Source organism: Lynx rufus, unplaced genomic scaffold, assembly GCF_022079265.1.
Source record: "Lynx rufus isolate CCGP_SWC_20201006 ecotype Redwood Valley unplaced genomic scaffold, mLynRuf1.p SCAF_5, whole genome shotgun sequence".
Lineage (NCBI taxonomy): Eukaryota > Metazoa > Chordata > Mammalia > Carnivora > Felidae > Lynx > Lynx rufus.
In genome coordinates, this window is record NW_025814867.1 from 128,584,338 (window position 1) to 128,590,337 (window position 6,000).

Consider the following 6,000-nt stretch of genomic DNA (forward strand, 5'->3'; position numbering starts at 1 on the left):
ATATACCCTACCTACATTTCCCCGAAGGCTTCATGTTTTCAACAATTCTGGGCTTGCATTTGTCACATACTGTACTCAGTTTTAAAGATGAGGGGTGCCTGGGTGGCTCAGTCGGTTAAGCATCTGACTCTTGATTTCAGCTCAGGTCATGATCTCACAGTTTGTGGGTGCAAGCTCCATGCTGGCTCTGCACCGTCGGTGGGAGATTCTCTCTCTCTCCCTCCCTCTGCCCCTCCTCTGCTCATGCTCTCTCTCTCTCAAAATAAATAAACTTTAAAGATGAAAATATTAGGTGCTAAGTCAATATGTAATTTAAATTCATGAATAAATATATTCTTTTTTTCATTCTGTTAATGGAGCTATATTTAGATACCTAGATTTTGACTTAAAAAAGCCTCTATAACAGCTTAAGAAAGCTTCTACTTTTGTAATTCGTGACAAATTGTATACCTGAAACTTTAGTACCAGACATTACTACCTTGGCATGATAAAGAAATTATTTGTGGATTATAGTAATTGATATTTAATTAAATATTAGTGCCTAATAATTCTTTGTACCCCTTTAAATATTTTCTTGAAACAGATTATACCATTATCAATTATTTTTCTTTATAAAAATCTTAAAACCAATGTGTGATAAATACATGGGAAGCTTCTATTTCAGGGTTGCTTTTGATCATAAGTTTAAAGAGAATAAAAGAATATCAAAAGACATCTTTCGAAGGCACAATAATATGAGTTAGGTTCGCTCATTATTAACCTTAATAATATTCCTGTTACAGGAATATTATTAGAATACTGTCTGAAATTAACTTGCCAGGGGTTTAAAGGGGTGGTTAAAACAAACTCATTTTCTTCCTTTTCTTCCTTTTAAAGCAAAATATTACAATTTTATGAAATTGTGTGCCTTTAAAATAAGGCTAAACCTCTTGCAACAAAAGACTCAAGTCAATGATGAGTACAGTGATCCCAAAGATGAAAAGAAAGATTTTCTCTCAAATGGTGGGAACGGCTATATTATATTCAGGGTTTTTTGTTTTGTGAAATGGCAGGTTGGAATTCTTTTTCTGAAGCCTGTACCTTGGAGAGTAAAGGCAGTTTATAAAGGTAGCTGAATACAACTTGTACTTATCGCTTTGTCTTTCACTGTCACACTCAGAGTGAATGGGTTTTCACAGTTGACCAAACTGAATGGAAGCGACAGCATCACATTTCTGCAGAGTTATTTGCAGGATACACACTAAAATTCACCTTTAAAGTGTTTACTCCACTAAAAACACGCTGGACAAAATTTTGATCCAGAATAGGTTGAAAAAGAGGCCATGTTTAATCAGCTGCAAACAGCTCTTAAGCTTGGAATTAAATATGTGTTTAAATCTTTAGAATATTGTAGAAAAATTTCAAGCCAGCATTTTGTGCCTCACTTTATGCATTGAATTAAAGAATCAATATAAACTTCAGTTAATCTCTTTAAGAAAAACATTCTATCCAGTTTTATTTAGTAAATCATAATGAATTTGATATGACATCTGTTGTAAGGCTATACAAATGGTTGGTTAAATTTAGACTGGAAATCAGAGTTGCTTTAGTCTATTAGATAAAGAATATGAGTTACCTTAATCATCAGTATACCTTTCATTCAAGGGGCCTACTTTGTCTTCATTTTTCTTTATTTACAGTATCTGTTGATGCCTTTAAAAAGTGAGTGATTTAATAAAACTTTAAATTTCCTTTCAAGGGATATCTTCTGTTTCAGAGCAAAATGACCACCAGATAACATCATTACTGCAACAGAAATACCAAGTGTAGTTTTCAGTTAAAAGATTTGGTGTGCATAGAGAAAAAAGAACTTGTTTTTCGACTGAATGGAGAAAAGCAGCAAATGAGAGTGTTATAAATGTTTCAAAATGATCATGTTCTGGTTGAATTATGTTTCGCTGAAATAGATCAGAGACTCAATTCCTTGGGTCTCTCAAAAAACATTTGCAGTTTCTGGAAAACTTACGAAAAATGTTATTTCCCATTCAGTTCATTTACTTTGAAGCCTTATCAGATGAAGGATCAAATGAAACCGATCATCCCCTGGTTTTCCCAGGTTATTACCATGTGGATATGGACTTAACCTCCATCTAGCCACTCTCAAAATGAAATGCCTTCTTTTCACAAAGCAAAAGGAGTGGAACACATAGAATTATTTTGGATTATGCTAAAGGAAAAGAAAACATTGACAGGCAGGGGAATAAAAATGTATAGAGTTATAGCAATTATGAAAGACAAGAATAACAAGAGCTTAGATTAGGGTGCTATTTTTTAAATGTAGGAAGCTGCTTTTACCGTCAAGTACTCAATACATCAAACTCTGACAAGTTGGATTTTATAAACAAGCAGAAACTGAAAATCTGGAAGAAAATGAAAAGTATGTGAATTTATTGTTTTTAAAATGTTTATTATTTTTGAGAGAAGGCAAGTGGGGGAGGGGTAGAGAAAGGGGGCACATAGGATGCTAAGAGGGCTCTGCACTGACAGCAGTGAGCCCAATATGGGGTTCAAACTCATGAACTGCAAGATCGTGACCTGAGCCAAAGTCGGACACTCAACCAATTGAAGCACCCAGGTGCCCCAAACAGTCGTGAATTTTTAGAGTATAATGTTGTTTGATTAACATTTCATGTAGAAGAGGACTTTCATAGGAGCCAGTAATAACAGTGCTTTGTTCTTTAACAAACTACAACTGACATTTAAAAAAATTACAGGGGAGCCTGGGTGGCTCGGTGAGTTAAGCATCTGACTTCGGCTCAGATCATGATCTCACAGTTCATGGGTTCGAGCCCCGCCATTGGGCTCTGTGCTGACATCTCGGAGCCTGGAGCCTGCTTCAGATTCTGTGTCTCCCTCTCTCTCTGCCCGCACCCCCTGCCCCCCGCCATTCACATTCTGTCTCTCTCTCTTTCTCTGTCTCAAAAATAAATAAAAATTATTTTTTTTAATAAAATGAAATAACAAAATAATTACAGAACATGGTTATTGGTTAGTTGTGTTACAAACTTCCAGAATAAATGGGAGGAAAAATATCTTTGAGTTATATGTAAACTACTGAACTAAAAGTCTAAATTGAGTCTAATAATTCCTGACTCGGTTAATGCCTCTCAAGGTGTGTGATGTAGGCCTTGTTCTCTTCCATGCTTACCACAGGGAACCCATCCCCATTCACCATGACAGGTATCGTTTATATGACAAGAAGGGTCAAGTCTCCAGGTAAGGAAAGCTCTACGCTTGGTCCAGTTGCCCACATGAATGTTCAATTAGAATCTCAAATTCCATAAATCTCAAAACAGATCCCTCACCTCTCTCTCCTTGTTCTACACCCCATGCCCCTCATCTTTCTGACATAAGCCCATTTACTTCAGGTCCCTCATGCTAGAAATCCCACTTAGAAGGATTAACTCTTTAATTTCTTTCACATCCATTCAGGCATAGATTCCTATGGATTTTTCCATTCTTCCTTCTTTCTCTCATGTTATATCTGCCTCTCAGTTCCATCCCTCTCTAGACTTGCATCACACTATCATTATTCCAAAAACTTCACAGTTTATCTGTTCCAAGTATATACTATTCCTCTCCCTTGTCACTCCATACCCAGAAAAATATATATAAGGATTTCGGAGAGCTAGGTATAACTTCTTTAAAGAAACAAATAAAGAAGTAGGTTAGCCAAGTAAATCTCAAACATTCGTGGGATACTCTAAATTCTTCTCATTCCCTTGGCCAGTAGAAATCCATTTCTTTGGCCAGCTGAATTACAAATTGCACTTTTGTAAGTCCAGATTTTGCATCCAGGATTAAGCAAATTGCCCTGTGAGTCCTATGATGAAGCACAAAACTCTGAACCAGCATGCCAGGGCTCTGCATTTACTTGGACAGTGCTTCCTCATGCTTCCATAATGTCTTTGCAACACTGATTTATAGTCAAAGGTGCCAGAACATCACTTACTATATTAAAAGTTGGCTGTGTCTCTCCATTTCTGAGTTCACCAAAAATTTGAAAAAATATGTCAACTGCAAGGGGAAAAAATGAGATGCAGAAGCCCCCATTTCCTGGAGGTAGTTTATACCTGATATATCTATCTGAACTTCCTGTACTGAAAGCAAGCCTGTGGGACAGCTGATTCATACGTATCCAAAAGTGACGACGCAAGCATCGATAAAATCTGGCTGATTTTTTCTATTTGGCTTTCGAGTGCCTTTAAATATAAAACAGAGAAATATTACCTAATAAATAGGGGTCTCAAGTTAATTTCTGAAAAATGTTTGTGAGATGATTAGCAAAAATAAATATTAAATAACATGAAACCATGTAGTAGCACTGATGTACTTGACATGCATTCACTAGCCTCAGTATCTGTATGTCTGATATGTGGGATTTGAACTCACGTATGCAAAAACACTGAAACACAATTCACGGCAAAACTATATCCACTGTCTAAAGCCTATCAACATAAAAAAATGGGGAGATTGTATGGTCATTAGTTGACAACTAAGTGATTCCTTTAATTATCCTCGTTGGGGCTCAACAAGGTATTAAACACCCAATAATCAGTCACAGAAACAAAGGCATGAATGAGAGCACAATGTCTGGCTTTGCCAGGCTCCATAAGCACCACCTTGATGTACTGATGGTTCTTAATAAAGACAAGACTCCCAATTAGATGGCTGACAATTGAAAACTGAAGCAACAAACAGGAACAAGGGACTGATCCTCAGTACTAAATTATTTCTAGGTGGCATTGAATACTCTCACAACAGCAAAAGACAAATTTGGAGGATCGCTTTTTACTACAACAAGGAATTCTGCTTTACACTTTATGCTTTGCAAGCTTACATCTTCGTTTGATTTTCTACTTTCTTCTATATTTTGCTGGAATCCAGCTTGATACACTCTCTCATTATGATCAGCTTGCACTGATGAGTATACAGTTAGAAAGATGGGCCATATGCACTGCTTAAATATAAGACCCTAAACAGAAAGTGCATAGATTCTGGATTCAGACATACCTCAGGCTCAATCCTGGCTTCTAGAGGGCAGGTTATTTTTGAAGCAGACAATATGAGCATCAGATTCTTTTGCCAACATTAAGAGTGTCTCCAAAAACTACCCTTGTATTGGAGTCTGGGAAGGATGTAGAAGCTTCAGGTGAGCATGGGGGAGGAGTGGCCATTTATATAAATATATCATATATCATAGCACATATCTATCCATATATCTACCTATCTCTGTCTATCTGTATCTATATCTTTATCTGTATCTATCTCTATCTATATATCTTATTCCTACATTAAGAGCATTGCCCGAAGAGCTCATTGCCTATAGAATTTCTTTGTTAAGCCAAAAATTAATACGCTTTTGTACAAGCCACTGCTTTCCTCCACATAGCAAAAATAGAAATTCTTCTTGCCTGCACACTGGCAGGCAGCCCACATTTGCCCGTACTACGATTATTTCTGAATGACTTGGCACAACCTTTAATGGTATGCTTCTTGCATCATAGGATTCGATGTTCCATTTTTGCCCATCTCATCGCTTTAGCCTTCAGAAGCTGTATTTGTCTGATTGCTATTAATACAGGGATACTTCTGCATGGCTGTCCTTAGATTCCATACTCTTGGGCTGCCTTACAAGGGAGACCACCTTTGGATCTCCACTGGCTCAGTTCCTTTGGACGGGATGCAAGACAGGCTGCCTGATGTTGAATTTCACTGCTGTGTCCAGTGCTGTAATATTGAGGTTCCTGTGTCAATACCCTTTGGATTTTAAAGAGTCATGTTCCCAATATAAGCCTAAGCACTTAAAATGTTGTGTTTCTTTTAATTTTGTTTCATCAAACTTTTTTCTCTAATGATCAGGTCCAAATACTTTATATCAAAATGGACAACAGTAACAGCAACGTGCGATTTTCTATAAACTCGCACATAAATAGCACATGCGCATGCGCGCACACACAC